The following is a 17,165-nucleotide window of genomic DNA, read 5'->3' as shown; positions in this document are numbered from 1 at the left end:
AAGATTACAACCTTGCAGGAGGTATGGCTGCTTGTGTTTTCTTCTAGGGTTTGACACCTTTGCTTAGTGATGAAAGGGAAACCATCCATGCCATGGATAGCTAAAAGGAAGCGATGGAGCAAAATAGGAACATGGATGTGAGCGAAAGGAGTGCTACTGTAGTATTTAGAGAGTATTTACCTCCATGGTTACTTCACGCATGTTTGGTGCCTGCGTTTGGTGTTTTTTACTAACCCTACCCTTCATAATCAATGAATATAGTTTTAGAGAGTCTTGATCTCATGTTACAAGGCCTAGTGTGCTTCATATGCCTGTGAATAGCTCGTGTGCATAAAATGGGTTGCACTAGTTCTTAATTAGGGTTTCATGAGTACGAGTTATTATCTAGGGTTTCTTGAATGGAGCTTATGCACAATTAATCATGATTTAGCTTTTCATCTCCTCATAAATTTCTCCATACACCGATTAGTATTATAATGGCAAGATTAGCATCAAGAATTGGGGGTTTTCATAAGGAAACTCTAATTCCATGTCATTGATATTCTTGCAAGCTAATTGCATTTCCTTGTTGCCATTGAGCACTCTAATTGATACAAATTTGCAAGGTCAAGCTCTCATAAGAGCCATTGAGTAACTCTAGAGCAATAGTTTGCCCTTTTGGATGTAATATAAGATATTCATGGCTAGCGGAAGCAGCTCCCTCTTGCGTGGGGCAGGGTTTCCCACTCAGGGCCTCGCCCTCGAATGTCCGGGCACGAGACTAAGCTGGTGGTCATTCCGAAAACCGAAATCGAGAAAATTTCCCATGCCCAGAAAACGGGGACGATTCCACTATTTTTTTATTTTCTTTAACGAATTTTTCGAACGAGGTCAAGATACTAAACTAACCTTCATCTGATTAAACCAGATAAAAGGGAAACTATTACAGACTTAATAACTCGAGTTCTAAGCGTATTCCTATTAATCAATTTTATTATTAAAACTCTACTGATTCCAGTCTAATCCGGTCCATGGGTTAGCCACTGCCCAACCACTTGAACAAGTACTCACCCACCCATAATTGAATGCCTTTCTTAACTTTTGCTTTAGAATACAGATACGCACACACTCCTCTTTAAACTTTAACTTATAAAACAATCCATTGGTTACAGATATCATAGCTCAAAATTTCCATCCAATCCTTGTTTCTCATAAAAAATAGTATCACTCTGGACTCTCTGTTGAGACCAGCTGATCATCTCAGCAACAACGAGATCCAGTAACAGATTACAATAAACATTGGTCCATCATACAATATCTTCCATGACATACGCATAGGTGTCCTAAACACCGCGAGCCTGTGCATCGCCTGGTCAGAACCCTCTAAGATTCTCCTTAGGTTTCCTGGCACTTCACTCAGGGATTGCTTCGTCGGCCCTCGCCCATCGTACCGGAAGCACACCATTTTCCACCATACCAAGGCTGGTCAAGACCTGGGCAGATTTTTGCCGCGTGAGCCGTCCTTTGAACACTCCCCACCAGCTGTTGCAATCGAACTTCCCTTAGAAAAACACATATACCAAATGCTCCCTCCAGCATTCTGGCGTAAGACAATTCTTTAAGAAAACAGGGTTTCTATGTAAGTTTTCAGTTTTGCTTTTCTTTGAATATAATGAGTATATCTTAAATCCATATCCCAAGACTTCTTGATCGTTGGTCTAAATTCCAAGCAGAATTCCTCGAATTCTGTAACCTTGGTCCTCAGATCAATTCAAAGGGTCTCAACTTAGTTTCAGATTTGGTGGGTGATTTGAGTGTATTTTCCTGAACTAGTCACATCGTCTTTCCTTGAAACTGACGAAGAGTTTGGTCTTGGTCAAAGTCTGATTCTGGATTCGAGTCTGGTAAGGTTCTTCCTGAACTATCTTTCTCGAAAGGGGGGATATTTCAATTACTATTTTATTGAATTTCATTCATTGAATATTCACTTAACTGATTTCTAAACTAATCACAAAATCCTAGATGAGGAATAATTTAATCAATTTATCTAAATTTGACTTTGATAGGTTTTTTGAATTTTCTCATTACCATCCGAGTGAATATGAAACGATAGAATTTTCTCTCACAGTGTATTTACTTATTCATTTATCAATTAATCATGGAAATTTAACATAGAATAAAAGAGAACTCTAGTTTTGATATAAACATTCTTTATGCCTCTTTTTATGCATAAAATCCAACTTCAATGGGAATAACACTTTTATATAAAAGAAAATCCTTTTATGTATCTATTTATGCATAGAAATTAAATCTAATGAAAATCACACTTTTATAATAAAAAAATATCCCATATGCATCTTTCTATGCATAGATATTAAATCTAATGAAAATCACACTTTTATAATAAAAAATTATCCAACATGCATCTTTCTATGCATAGAATTTAAATCTAATGAAAATCACACTATTGGTGAAAGTAACACTTTTATAATAAAAACAAATTCTTTTATGCATCACTTTATGCATAAAAATCAATATTGGTGGAAGTAACACTTTTATAATAAAAATAAATTCTTTTATGCATCACTTTATGCATAAAAATCAATATTGGTGAAAGTAACACTTTTATAATAAAAATAAATTCTTTTATGCATCACTTTATGCATAAAAATCAATATTGATGAAAGTAACACTTTTATAATAAAAGAAAATTCTTTTATTCATCACTTTATGCATAAAAATCAATATTGATGAAAGTAACACTTTTGTAATTAAAAAATTCTTTTATGCATCACTTTATGCATAAAAATCAATATTGATGAAAGTAACACTTTTATAATAAAAATAAATTCTTTTATGCATCACTTTATGCATAAAAATCAATATTGGTGAAAGTAACACTTTTATAATAAAAATAAATTCTTTTATGCATCACTTTATGCATAAAAATCAATATTGGTGAAAGTAACACTTTTATAATAAAAATAAATTCTTTTATGCATCACTTTATGCATAAAAATCAATATGATGAAAGTAACACTTTTACAATAAAAATATTTCCAATATGCATCTTTCTATGCATAGAATGAAAATAACACTTTTAGAATACACAAACGGAGGGGATTATTCTTTTTGAATAACATAAAGATAAAACTTATTTTTAATTTTTTTTTGCCATAACCTCCTTTGTATGGCTGACCATTTTTCAAATTTTACATTCTAAATCTACTTATAATTTACACCAAGATGAATTTAACACTCTAATCTAATCAATTCTCATTTTTTAAAGAGTAAATATGAAAAGTTTAATTCTATTTATATGATAACACAACTTGGATAAAGAAGGGCTGAATTCACAATGAAGAGAAGGGGGAAGCCTTTCCATCAAGGCATAACATACAATTTCAATTTAAAAGAAGCAAAAAATAAAAAAACCATAGAATAGAATTAAAAAGAGTAGAATTTCTAACTTACATGGAGTTTTGTGAGCTTTCCTTTGGCTTGAGGGATTGAGGGTTCTCCTCTTGCTTGGATCAAGAGTGGCCACCAATTCTTTGTAGAGGAAATAGTCAAAAACAAGTGGATTCGGGCTTGGTACATACTTTTTAAGAAGGCTGACATGAAATACATTATGTACTTTGAGATGAGGAGGCAAAAGAAGCTCGTAGGCTAAGTCACCTACTTTCTTTGAAATCAGATATGGCCCACAATACTTGGGGGATAATTTATTGTACTTCCCAAGAGATAGAGAACTTCTTTTGGGGCGTACTCTAATGAAGACCATATCTGCTTCTTCGAATTTTCTGTCTGTCCTCTTCTTATCTGCATACTGCTTCTGTCTATCCTAGGCAGCTTTTATATCTTTGCGAATTGACTGCATCTGCTGCTCCATGTCATCAAGCATCTGTCTGGACATCTCGGTCGGGGACCGAGTTAATGGTGTAAGGTAGTCTTGTCCATACAGAGCTTGAAAGGGCTCATCCCGATGCTTCGGTGATAAGAGGCATTGTAAGCAAACTTGATTGCACTGAAGGTAGTCCAGTAATAAAATCCATACTGATGCATTCCCACTTCATCTGGGGGATGTCTAATGGATGTAACTTCTCAGGCATTTTTACTCTCTCGGCTTTGACTTTCTGACATGACAGACATTGATGTACATGATTAAGTACATCCTTTTTCTAATTTTTTTTTCTTTACAGACATGTAGGTCTTGATGAAACCTGGATGTCCTGCAACAATAAGGCTGTCATGGGCTTCATTCAGAATTTGACCCTTAGTCCCCTCATCATTGGGAATGCATAGCCTGCGATTATAATACATAATTCCCTCATCCAGGCTGAACCCTTGAACTCAGTTCAACTCCTGAGGAGTTTTGCTTTCCTGAATAAGTAGGGTAGTAATAGGGCCAAAGAATCTATCCTGCGTTGTCTTCGAGATATCTTGATCATTAATCCTGATCTCGTAATACTCTGATTTGAGATCTATCTTTGTGAAGATCTGGGCTCCATTTAGCCTGTCTAGAAGTTCATCAATTCTGGGAATAGGATATTTATTCTTAACCGTCAGCTTGTTGTTTGAGACCTCTGTAATCCACACAAAGTCTTAACGTTCCATCCTTCTTTTTCTGAAAGAGAACTGGCGCTCCCCAAGGTGATACACTGGGTCTTACAAACCCTTGTTCTAACAGCTGTCTAAGCTGTTCCTTGAGTTTGATGGCTTTAGGAACTGGCATTTTGTACGTGCGCTCGGCTATTGGCTGAGCTTTGGGGGTCAATTCTATCACATGATCTACTTCCCGAATTGGAGGCATCTCTGTTAGCTCTGCTGGGAATAAATCATCATATTCACTTAACCATTCAGGTTATGTAGCTTTTAACTTTGTGTCTATCGGATTCATTTTGACAACATAAATAAGCTGCTTCTTTCTAAGATCCTGAAATTCCGTTTCCTTGAACTTTGTTCCCGTGAAGGTCACGGAAGGAAATGGTTCCATTGTGACAGTGAATGTCAGCTTGATTTTTGTGGAGCCAATCCATTCCAAGGATCCCGTCGAAAACTCCCAAAGGTAGGACTCTGAACTGACAGTCAATTAAATTCCCATCTAGATTGAACTGAATACGATTTGTCTCAAGGTGAGTGAAAAGATTCTTCCCACACTGGCCAATTCAACTTGCATAGGTTTCCCTGATTTGATCTAAGACTAGCTTACGCAAGCATCCAGGGGAAATAAATGAATGAGTATTGCCTGAATCAATCAAAAGCTTAAAAGGCTTACCTTGATACTCAGATGGAGTATGGATGACGGAGAATTGACGATTTGGCCCTTGGTTTTCAATCGCTGCATAAATCTGTCCTCTTTCCTCTTCCACTACTTCTGCTATTGTGACTGCTCTGGCTGCTACAGATTGGGGCGAAACTCTTTCTCTTTGGTTACCCCAGTTATGGGAAGGAGTTCTGAGACTACTCTCTGAACAGAGGCAGATGGGGGGCTGACCTGGAGTTCTCTTGGGATTGCCTTGATTTTGGCGAGATGGACTCGGATTTGACTTATACGAAGGTGTTGGTCTTTGCACTCTCGGTCCTTGACTTCCCTGTTCCCTTGACATGGCAGGAGTCGGGCAGTCTTTCAGCTGGTGACCAAAACCTTGACATCCAAAACACCGGTTCTCACTTCTGAGCTCATCCCTCTGAATTCTTGAAAGAGGTGTGTGGGAAGGGTCTTCCTTCACTTTTGAATCTCCCAGTATCCTGATTCTGATTTGGGCCTTGTTGCCTCTTTGGAGGAGGTGGAAAGTTTGAAGTACTTCCCGAGGTTTGGAATCTTTTAAAGTTAGAGGGTGCAGGCTTTGGCGGGACCTTAAACAACAAAGGCTTTGGCAAAGTCCTTTGCCATTCTGACGGCTTCGGCCCCATTGAGACAGGTTTGGCATTCTTCACTAAGGTGTCCAATGGCTCACTCATTCCTTGAATGAATCTAGCCAGCTGCTCTTCATCCAATTGTGGTGGGGAATATTTGAGAAGAAGGGCAAAGGCCTGATGGTACTCCTCAATTGTCCAGCTATCCTGCTTCAATTCCAAGAATTCATTCATTTTGGTTTCCAGGAAGCCCAGAGACAGAACCTTTTCTTGAGGTATGCTTTAAGATCTGACCAGGTCTGTGTATTTCTATCGAGACGGTTTGTCTCGCAATGGTTCCTCCATGCGACCCTTGCCATTTTCCACAATCTTTAATCTGGTGAGAGCCATCTTGCTTCTCTCGTTATAGCCAGTTACATCAAAGTATTCTTCCATTGCCTTAATCCACTTTTCCACTGCTTCACCTAACTACTCTCCTTCACCTTGATGGGACTAGGTTAGGATCTGTGCAAGGCTTTACGAACATCCGGATCTAACTCTTCCTCATCGGTTAGAGGATCTGGTTGCCTTGCACGGGCCGCACGCCTCATGATTCTAACAAAACGAGATTTTCGTCAACTTAACTTTGACAACATATTTATGATTATTTAATTTTTACGATTTATTCTTTAAACAGATAATTATTTCATCATACTTCATGAAACAAGATTTACTCTGATAATTTTACTAACCATATTCACAATCATGAAAACAAATTAGAAATTTTTTATAAAACATTGTTTATTATCAAAAGTTTAAGATATATACATAGAGCATCACGGCTCCAAAGTCACTGCCTTAATCACATACGCATAAAGAAGCGAAACTGCGAAGAAGACATGCCATGATAAACACGATTCATCTCACTGAAAGAGGTGCTGTAGTTCTACTTCTAGGGATAAAGCAGCTAAGAAGCCTAAAAACTCGGCAAGAAATTCTAAAATTGCTGGGTGAATGATTAAAGAGTTGTACATAATGAACAACCCCTAGCCTTATCGAGATCATGGCTACTAAGGAAATATTTTGCCTGAGTCTCTGACGCTGATTGGTATTGATATTAAAACATCTTTCCCCAAAGAACAACATATACCGACGTCGCTCTATAGGATCAGGGAAGTATAGATCCTCAAAGTGACGGGCAAGCCTCACTCTGCTTACACGGGTCGTAGCAGCGGAGTTGATGAGATGCTGGAATGCAAAGGCTAATATATCCTGACTCTGAGAGAGTCCAGGAATGCCAAATAGATTTGGGGTATCCATCTAACAAAAAGTCTAGTTAAATTTATGAGTTTTCAATTTATGAATTCATTTCAAACATAATCTTAGCAAGTGAAAACCTTTTTTTTCGCAGATTTACTTTAGAATTTTGGGCAGTTTCTGCTGCTGTTTCATAAGCTTACAACAACGCTTTAACACCAGCTGTGGGATCCCACTGCCCCCTCCGCGCACCACCGGATTCTCGATTGCTGGCAGCGGAAGTAGCTCCCTCTTACACGAGGCAGGGTTTTCCACTCAGGGCCTTGCCCTCGAATGTCCGGGGCAGGGTTTTCCACTCGGGGCCTTGCTCTCGAATGTTCGGGCACGAGACTAAGCTGGTGGTCATTCCGAAAATCAAAACCGGGAAAATTTTCCATGCTCAAAAAATGGAGACGATTCTACCATTTTTTATTTTCTTAATGAATTTTTCTAACGAGGTCAAGATACTGAACTAATCTTCACTCATCTGATTAAACCAGATAGAAGGGAAACTATTACAGACTTAACTTGAAGGAATCAACGCTTTTTTCCTAATTAAATCAGGCACAGCCCGTTGATCTATTCATTAGAGAAGTCTTCAAACTTTTATTTAACTACTCGAGTTCTAAGCGTATTCCTATTAATCAATTTTATTATTAAAACTCTATTGATTCCAGCCTCCGGCCCATGGGTTAGCCACCGCCGAACCAATTTCAGTTATTAAATAATGGAATCAGTAAAGGCATTCAATTATGGGTGGGTGAGTACTTGTCTGGTTCTACCAATTCTAGTTCCTATATGAATCACCGTCGAACCAATTTCAGTTAGTAAAACCATAATGGAATCAATAGAGTTGAATTTCATTCATTGAATATTCACTTAACTAATTTATAAACTTATCACAAAATCCTATGAGGAATAATTTAATCAATTTATCTAAATTTCTGACTGATAGGTTTTCTGAAATTTTTCATTACCATTCGAGTAAATATGAAACGATAGCATTTTCTCTCACAGTGTATTTACTTGTTCATTTATCAATTAATCATGGAAATTAAACATAGAATCAAAGAGAACTCTAGTTTTGATATAAAAATTCTTTATGCCTCTTTTATGCATAAAATCCAACTTCAATGGAAATAACACTTTTATATAAAAGAAAATCCTTTTATGCATCTATTTAACCATAGAAATTAAATCTAATGAAAATCACACTTTTATAATAAAAAAATATCCCATATGCATCTTTATATACATAGAATTTAAATCTAATGAAAATCACACTTTTATAATAAAAAATTATCCAATATGCATCTTTCTATGCATAGAATTTAAATCTAATGAAAATCACACTTTTATAATAAAAAAAATATTCTTTTATGCATCACTTTATGCATAAAATCAATATTGGTGAAAGTAACACTTTTATAATAAAAATAAATTCTTTTATGCATAAAAATCAATATTGATAAAAATAACACTTTTATGATAAAAATAAATTCTTTTACGCATCATTTTATGCATAAAAATCAATATTGGTGAAAGTAACACTTTTATGATAAAAATAAATTCTTTTACGCAACACTTTATGCATAAAAATCAATATTGGTGAAAGTAACACTTTTATGATAAAAATAAATTCTTTTACTCATCACTTTATGCATAAAAATCAATATTGGTGAAAGTAACACTTTTATGATAAAAATAAATTCTTTTACGCATCACTTTATGCATAAAAATCAATATTGGTGAAAGTAACACTTTTATGATAAAAATAAATTCTTTTACGCATCACTTTATGCATAAAAATCAATATTGGTGAAAGTAACACTTTTATGATAAAAATAAATTCTTTTATGCATCACTTTATGCATAAAAATTAATATTATTGAAAGTAACACTTTTATAATAATAAAAATATTTCCAATATGCATCTTCTACGCATAGAATAAAAATAACACTTTTAGAATACACAAATGGAGGGGATTATTCTTTTTGAATAACATAAAGATAAAACTTATTTCCATAAAATTTAAGAAAATTTAACCATAACCTCCTTTGTATGGCTGACCATTTTTCAATTTTTACATTCTAAATCTACTTAGAGTTTACAGCAAGATGAATTTAACACTCTAATCTATTTAATTCTCATTTTTGGGAGGGGAAAGCCTTTCCATCAAGGCATGACATACAATTTCAATTTAAAAGAAGCAAGAAATAAAAAAACCATAGAGTAGAATTTCTAACTTACATGGAGTTTTGTGAGCTTTCCTTTGGCTTGAGGGATTGAGGGTTCTACTCTTGCTTGGATCAAGAGTGGCCACCAATTCTTTGTAGAGGAAATAGTCAAAAACAAAGTGAATTATCAAATGAATTCAATGTTTTTGGCTCCGGGGAGGAGTAGAGTAATAGTGCATAAAACACTATTAAGCTTCTACAAAGGGGAAGGCTCCTATTTATAGGAAAAAATGAGCCTCTAACCAAGCAAACTAATTCTAGAATTTTCCAGATCAATTTGGTCAATTTTTGACCATTTTTGGGTCAGTTCAGTTCACTTTTTGGACCTAGTTTTGAATTAGGAGAGAGGAGAGATGAAATATCTAATTTTATTGATTTAAAATTAAAAAGCAATGATGAGAAAAAGGTGCCTACTTCATGAGTGAGAATCCCTATCTTGAGGTGTCAAAAATCAGTTTTCGTAACTATTTTCCTTGGTCCTTAGTCCACTCTTCATCTTATGTGAACATTAACTCATTTTTGGGGGGTTTTTATTTTATTTTTAAATTTATCTCCTCCCTACATTTTGGCACTAGGTGGAGTAACCAAAGGGGAGTTTCATGAACTTTACATGCCGTGAGTGGAGTGGGAAAGCGGTACAAAAAGGGATCTAGGTACAAGGTGGTGAAGACATGGCCTCAACCCTTGCCTCGGATTGAAACTAAGTGAGGGGGTGAGAAGTGCTTGGCCGAGAGATCGGCAAAGCATCAACGTGCTACATCGTAACGATCACCAAGTGGCAAGACTTTCGTTGGCAAATGCAAATGCAAGGATTGGCAATGGGTACTACATGCAGTGTTTTGTGGTGAGAAAGTGGAAAGATTGGGTAAATTTGTGACAATGGTTGGATACATTTGCTATGGGAATTGGGCAGTCTAGATGTTATGCTTTTGGCTATGTGATTTGATGCTTTGATTCATTGAGATTTGGCACTAAATACAAAGGAGGTTATGCCAAAATTTTGACAATTTTGGTAATTTCTACTGTAGCACAAAACACTAATTCAGTTCAAAACCATTGGGGCTGATTTGAAGTGGTTTACATAGCTTGAAAGTACTATCCAAGAGCTATATTTGGAGCACTCAAGTGCTCGATTCCGACATCGGTTGCATTCCCAACCGTCGACAAGGATCACCGCCAAGTCAAAACTTGGCCTACTAAAAACAAGAAGGTAAATTTAAGGTTTGAGCATGTGGGTGCATGGTACATGCCATTAGCTTCTTGACAAACCAAAGAGCTCTTAATTCTTTCATCTTGGTCAATGGAAATAGTTGATTGGTCAAAGGGGTCAAAATAGAGGAATGTTGCTGGTCAAACTTGGTCAAAGTGTTGACATGGATGCGTAGTGCTTGCTTTAAGAGTTCCATCAAGCCAAAGATTCTCAAAATTGGATTTTGTTTGATCAAGATTTGGTCACCTTTGGTTTGTGGTGGTTGACTGTTCAAAAAAAAAGGTCAAAACAGAGAATAGTACATCTCGTTGATAAATTCAAAGGCAATTACAGAGGTGGTTAGAGCATTCAATCACCTCTATAGAGGCCAAGAACACTCAATTCATAGTTTGAGAACTTTTTCAAAAGTCATTTAACATTTAAGATGATGCTAAAGGTCAAACCCACTAAAGGAAACTACAAGGAAGCTCTTGAGTACGAAGCATGTACATCCGATGCAAGGCAAGATGCCCAAGGAGCTATGCAAGAATAAATAAATGGCAATGTCAATGAAGGGATGCATCAAGAGGTAAATGTTCCAAAAATACCTAATGTTCCACAAATGCCTAAGGATGGCCGGGGACATGAACACGAGCACCATGATGTACTTCATGTTGAAAATACAAGTGAATAGGGTGTGTGCGGGAATAAGCCCTTGGTTAGAGGCTATAAAAGAGGATGTGTAAATGTAAAAGAACTTGTGAAAAGGTGAGAAGAATCTACTGGAAGAGAATAAAGGGTAGCATGAGAAGATTTAGGAAGTGTGGAGATATTCTGGGAGATATTCTGGGAAAAGTGAAGAGGTGGAGAGAATCAGGGAAAAGAGGTGGAGTGAATCATGGAGAAATCAGTGGGATTTGATGCTTGATGTAAACTCTATAAATTGAGGCATTGCCCTAATGAGAATTTGCTGGTTTTTGAGTATCCATGCCTACATTAATCTATTTACTAATTACCCACTAATTATGTCTTAATTATTTGCTAATTACTTTGTCAATTACCCACTAATTACGTCTTAATTATTTGTTAATCACTTTGTTAATGATATTGATTCTAGTGTTTGATCCACCATAGCTCATCACAATGCTCTAATTTCAACATGGTATCAGAGCCATGCCTAGAATCCATCATTTTGTGAGCTCATTATCTTGCTAATTATTTTGTTAATTAGGATTAATAGAAAATTATAAATTTTCCTCTTTTTTCAACTCACCTCTGTACCCCCAGCCAGTGGAGGAGCTCCCTCTCCTTGCACACATAAAATTAGGTCAAACCCTTCTAGCACGTGGTAGCCAACTCATTGCTCTTCAAGCTCATCCAAACAAAAGCGCAAACCATCAAGTAACGAGGGAGAAATCACGAAATTACTAGGCGTCGTTTTTCTGAAGGGGTTTTAAGATTTCTGCTTGCTCAATTCAAATGCCTCTAATTCCTCTTAGCCCAAGGTGTTTTCAAGCATGCTCTACAAGTTGGTGATGAAGACAGAATTCAGTTTCATCAAGTCTACAGTGAGATCCAAGCTCTTCATCAAATCTGCAGGTGACTTTGGTAAAACAGAGATTAAGCTTTCAATATTTGGTCAAATCTTGTGTTTATTAGCTTAATCCTCTACTAGACTCATTGCTATTGATGCCTTTGAAAGCATTTGAGCTCATTTGAAGTCTAAGGCACCAGATCTGGACTCCCTGCATACTCTGTTTTTTGCACACAAAATAATAGATTAATTTGCTAATCAGTGATTAATGAGTACTAATCACTATATTTTGGTGCAATTGAGGGTTCAAATTAACCAGGTATCTGATACAGATCCCTATAACTTCATATTGTAATTCGGAGTTGGTTTGATACTCCAACCATCCCGTACAAATTGGTTACCCTTGATTTAATGTAATTTCTGGTGATTTTATGCTGATAAATTTGTTGTAATCATCTATTAAACACCAGATTGAGTTGTAAAAGGGTAGACACTGCCCTTGAATCTTGAAATTGGATCAAGGGGTAAGACCCCCTTCACATCACCATGAGTACAACACAAGAAATAGCCAAATTTAATGGGGAGCAGTTTTATACATGGATCAAGGGGTAAGACCCCCTTCACATCACCATGAGTACAGCACAAGAAATAGCCAAATTTAATGGGGAGCAGACGAAAACCATGTATTTGCTCATGAGAAAAAATCTGTGGGGGCTAGTTGAGGGAAGAGATGAATGCCCAGAGAGAGGAGAAAATGAGTGGAAGAGCAGGAATGAAAAAGCATTGGGACTTATTGCACTCAGCTTAAATGATGAAATCATTCATCACATCACAGGGATACAATGGGCAAAAGATGCATGGGATGAACTCAATAAATTATTTGGCACACAAGCAAAAAATTCAAAGATAAATTTGTTAATGCAATTCTACAAATTGGACATGAAGGAAAGTGAACCTTTAATCACACACTTGAATAAATATAAAAGCATTAAGCAACAGCTGGCAGCTATTGGCAAAAAGGTAGAAGATGATGAGGCACTAGCAGTGCTTCTGAAGAGTGTGGACAAAGGTGAATATGAAAATATTGTAGCAACACTAAAGAATGTACCTGAATTGAAGCTACACGAGATAGAAGCAGCTCTACTAGAGCAAGAGAGCAGAGGCAAAGAGAAGAAATGGCTCGACTCAACAGCAGGAGAAGAAAAAGCATTCTTCACCCGAGGAGGATTCTCTCGAGGACTAGGACGAGGACGAGGAAGAGGCAGAGAAGGAGGAAGGACCTTCACTTGCCACAAATATGGAAAGCCATGACACATGGCGAGAGACTGCTACAGCAAACCCAGTGGAGAAGGAACGACATCGAAAACTTCATGGAGGCTCCAAAGGAAGTGGAGAGAGAGAGAGAGAGAGAGAGAGAGAGAGAGAGAGAGAGAGAGAGACCCCACAACCCAATGTAACCTGCCCCAACAAAGTAAAACCACCTCTGAGCCACCGATGATGTAGGCCACATGGTAGATGTATGTGTGAGCACTTTAGTCAAGGTCGCGGGCACTTATAGTAGCCTTGGACACATAGAGAGAGAGTGTGTCAAGGACTATGGAGTTTTAGGGACTTGAGGCACTGGTCGCGGACTGCCAAGTAAGAAAGAAACTTGATATAGGGTCCAGGTGTGCTAAGATAACTTAAGGGGAGGAGTAGACACTAGTCGCGGACTATCAAGTAAGGGGAGGCAAACTTGGTATAGGGTCTAGGTGTACTAGGAGTATTCACTTGAGGGGAGGTGTTGAAAATACAAGTGAATAGGGTGTGTGCGGGAACAAGCCCTTGGTTAGAGGCTATAAAAGAGGATGTGTAAATGTGAAAGAACCTGTGAAAAGATGAGAAGAATCTACTGGGAGAGAATAAAGGATAGCATGAGAAGATTTAGGAAGTGTGGAGATATTCTGGGAAAAGTGAAGAGGTGGAGAGAATCAGGGAAAAGAGGTGGAGTGAATCATGGAGAAATCAGTGGGATTTGATGCTTGATGTAAACTCTATAAATTGAGGCATTGCCCTAATGAGAATTTGCTGGTTTTTGAGTATCCATGCTTACATTAATCTATTTGCTAATTACCCACTAATTACATCTTACTTATTTGCTAATTACATCTTAATTATTTACTAATCACTTTGTTAATGATGTTGATTCTAGTGTTTGATCCACCATAGCTCATCACAATGCTCTAATTTCAACACTTCATGCAAAGCATGCTTGATAGGATGGACCAAAGATTTTAGTTCATGGTGGACAAGTTTGATTCTATGAGTAAAGATTTCAGTTCATGGTGGACAAGTTTGATTCTATGCAAAGAGTAATTTTTCATTAGTAATGTGATTATCATGGTTAAGAAAAGATTAAGGTCCATATTGCCTTATATACTAGGCCACTCTTTCACACCACACATAAAAATATCCATGGGCATGCCCAACCCTAGTCCTAACCTTTGGCCCTTTTCACATCCCCTTCATCCCTTGACCTTGGGCCCAAACTGACTTAAGCCCCTTTTTACTTTGTTATAATTAGACCACAAGAACCCTCTCGAGATGCCTAAAGGACTGGTTGCACTCTAAACAACAAGATTATGTAACAAGCCACCTCACCAAATGCATCAACATCTGTAGAGATACTGCAAGGCACACCTTCTGCATTAATAATAATCATTGCCATAATAGAGTCATCTAAACGGTTAATGGCACGATTGAAACTATTTACCACCTCACTTTGGGAGTTACTGCTCTGCGAGAGGTCCTTGAAGCTCTAACAAATATAAAGACCTGGCAACTTCAAACAAAAGCTCAAGAGGCCTATAGATCACTTGAATGCACTATAACTAAAAAAAGAAGAAGGAAATGAATAAAAATTAGGAAAAAAAATATATTTGAAATTGATCCCTTCTAGTAGCCATGCTTCACTTACCTTAGGGTCACATTGAAGAGAATTTTATAAGGTACATGGCTACAATACTTGGATGCAACAAATATATTGGCATCAATAGGCAATCACATCAAAGGATAAGCAATCACATCAATAGGCAATCACATCAAAGGATAAGCTCACTAACTTACCATTCTTTTTTCAAAGTTCATTGGGCCTTACCATTCTTGTTTCAATTGGTTGACTACTATAACTTCTCAATGAGTAAACGTAAATACTCACCTACTAGTGGAAAAATGTACCATAGCCTTGTTATCTACATCCTTCCATATACATCTCTAGATGGGGGGCCATGGTGGTGGACGAAAGCTTGGTCAATGCTATGACCCATCACCTACATTACCCTTTAAAATGGGCAAGCACAATAGGTTGTCCTTAGGGGCACCCATTCAAACCTCGCCAGCAACACTAACCCCTTTAACAATAGTCTCTTCACTATATTATCCCACAATAGGTTGTCCTTAGTGGCACCCATTCGAACCTTGCCAGCAACAAGAACCCCTTCAACAATTGTCTCTTCACTAAGTTATCCCACAATTATCTCAAGAAGGTGAATAACTTTTCTATTATTCTTGCACGTCAAAAGAAATTTTCCACGTCTCTCCAATGATTTTATTCAACAACAATTACATCAAGAGTCTACTTGACTCACTTTAATGAACTCCATTATATATCTCCTAGTAAAAGCACACAATATATTCATACATAAAAAATAAAAAGCACATGGGATGAAATATACAAGGATAGGTCCACTTCTAGATCATTTCAAGATCATTTGACAAAGTCCTACAACAATAGGGAAAGTAACAACTAAAAAGCTACATTTATATCAGTTCAATACGTCAAATGAAAAATTAAGATTTATTCTCTCGTTCTCTGATGATTATGTTGACATTCCTCCAAACCCCCCCATCCTTTCTCCTTGATTGTTAACAAGCCTTAGAATCACCGTTAACTTGAAATAAACAATGTAAACTTGCTTGTGATTGCCAAAAAAAAGAGAAAAAAAAGAGGGGGAAAAATACAATCACTCATAGAAATCCTCACTCCATTTACTAATTTCATCATTTACTAACTAGCCTTCCCTATTCCTTCCGGAGGAATAATAGCTTCTCAAATTTTCCCATGACAACTTCTACTCAATCACGAGGACACGATCGACATTAGGAAGGGGAGAATATTAACCCAAGAGTTTTTAGAAGTCAAAAACTCTCACACCACACTAGCGTGCTACTACAAAATGCCATAACAAGAGTTTCCACTATAATTCTACATAAAATAGCAAAGATAGAGATACCAAAAGCATGCATGATCAATCTATAAAGCAACGATGTCCAAATCTACATCTTGGATGGGAGTTCAAAAATGGTTCAACAAAATATTTATGGGTGACTCACTCCAAGAGCATGTGGCAAAGCTAGAATGGATTCCCTTTGAATGTACTTCACACATGTATTATGAGATTAATCACTATATTAAATAATATAATGCTTATTCCCTTTGAATGTACTTTATGCATGTGTATTATGATAAATAATAGGTCACTTATGAGCCTTGGGCGCCCGATCGGCCATAGTTTAAGTATGTGTGAACACTTATGGCCTTGTAAATAAGTCATTTTCTCTCATAATGTAGCATACTATTCTATTGTGTAATTGATTCTTGATTTTGTTGATCCTCTTGCTAATTACCTTCTCTAATGTATGCTAGTGAGTGTGTATAAGTGACTTGACATGAGAGGAGAGATGAGGACCCGTAATCCAACATGACGGTGTGACAACACTCACAGGAGATAGTGATGTATACTACTAACCAAGGAGGTGTGGAGCTCTTGGAATCATGTGCTTGAGCTCGGCCCCACTGGAAAGATCCCCAAATGACGGTTATAGCTTGGTATGGTAATCTCTTATGAATGTGTTTCTAGGAGAGGCTGAAGAAGTAGGCAATAGCACTTACCCAAGAGATCCCTCTAAGAATTTGGTACAAGGCTAAGTAACTAGTCTAGCATCATATTGACCTTTATTTTCTCTAACCTTTCCACAAGTCACACTATGGTTGTTCTCTACCATTCGTCTAAGGTATAATGTCATAAAGGTCAAAAGGTTCAAAAAATACAA

Source organism: Cibotium barometz, chromosome 1 (assembly GCF_041138505.1).
Source record: "Cibotium barometz isolate CiBa-2024 chromosome 1, ASM4113850v1, whole genome shotgun sequence".
Lineage (NCBI taxonomy): Eukaryota > Viridiplantae > Streptophyta > Polypodiopsida > Cyatheales > Cibotiaceae > Cibotium > Cibotium barometz.
This window is presented reverse-complemented; position numbering follows the sequence as displayed.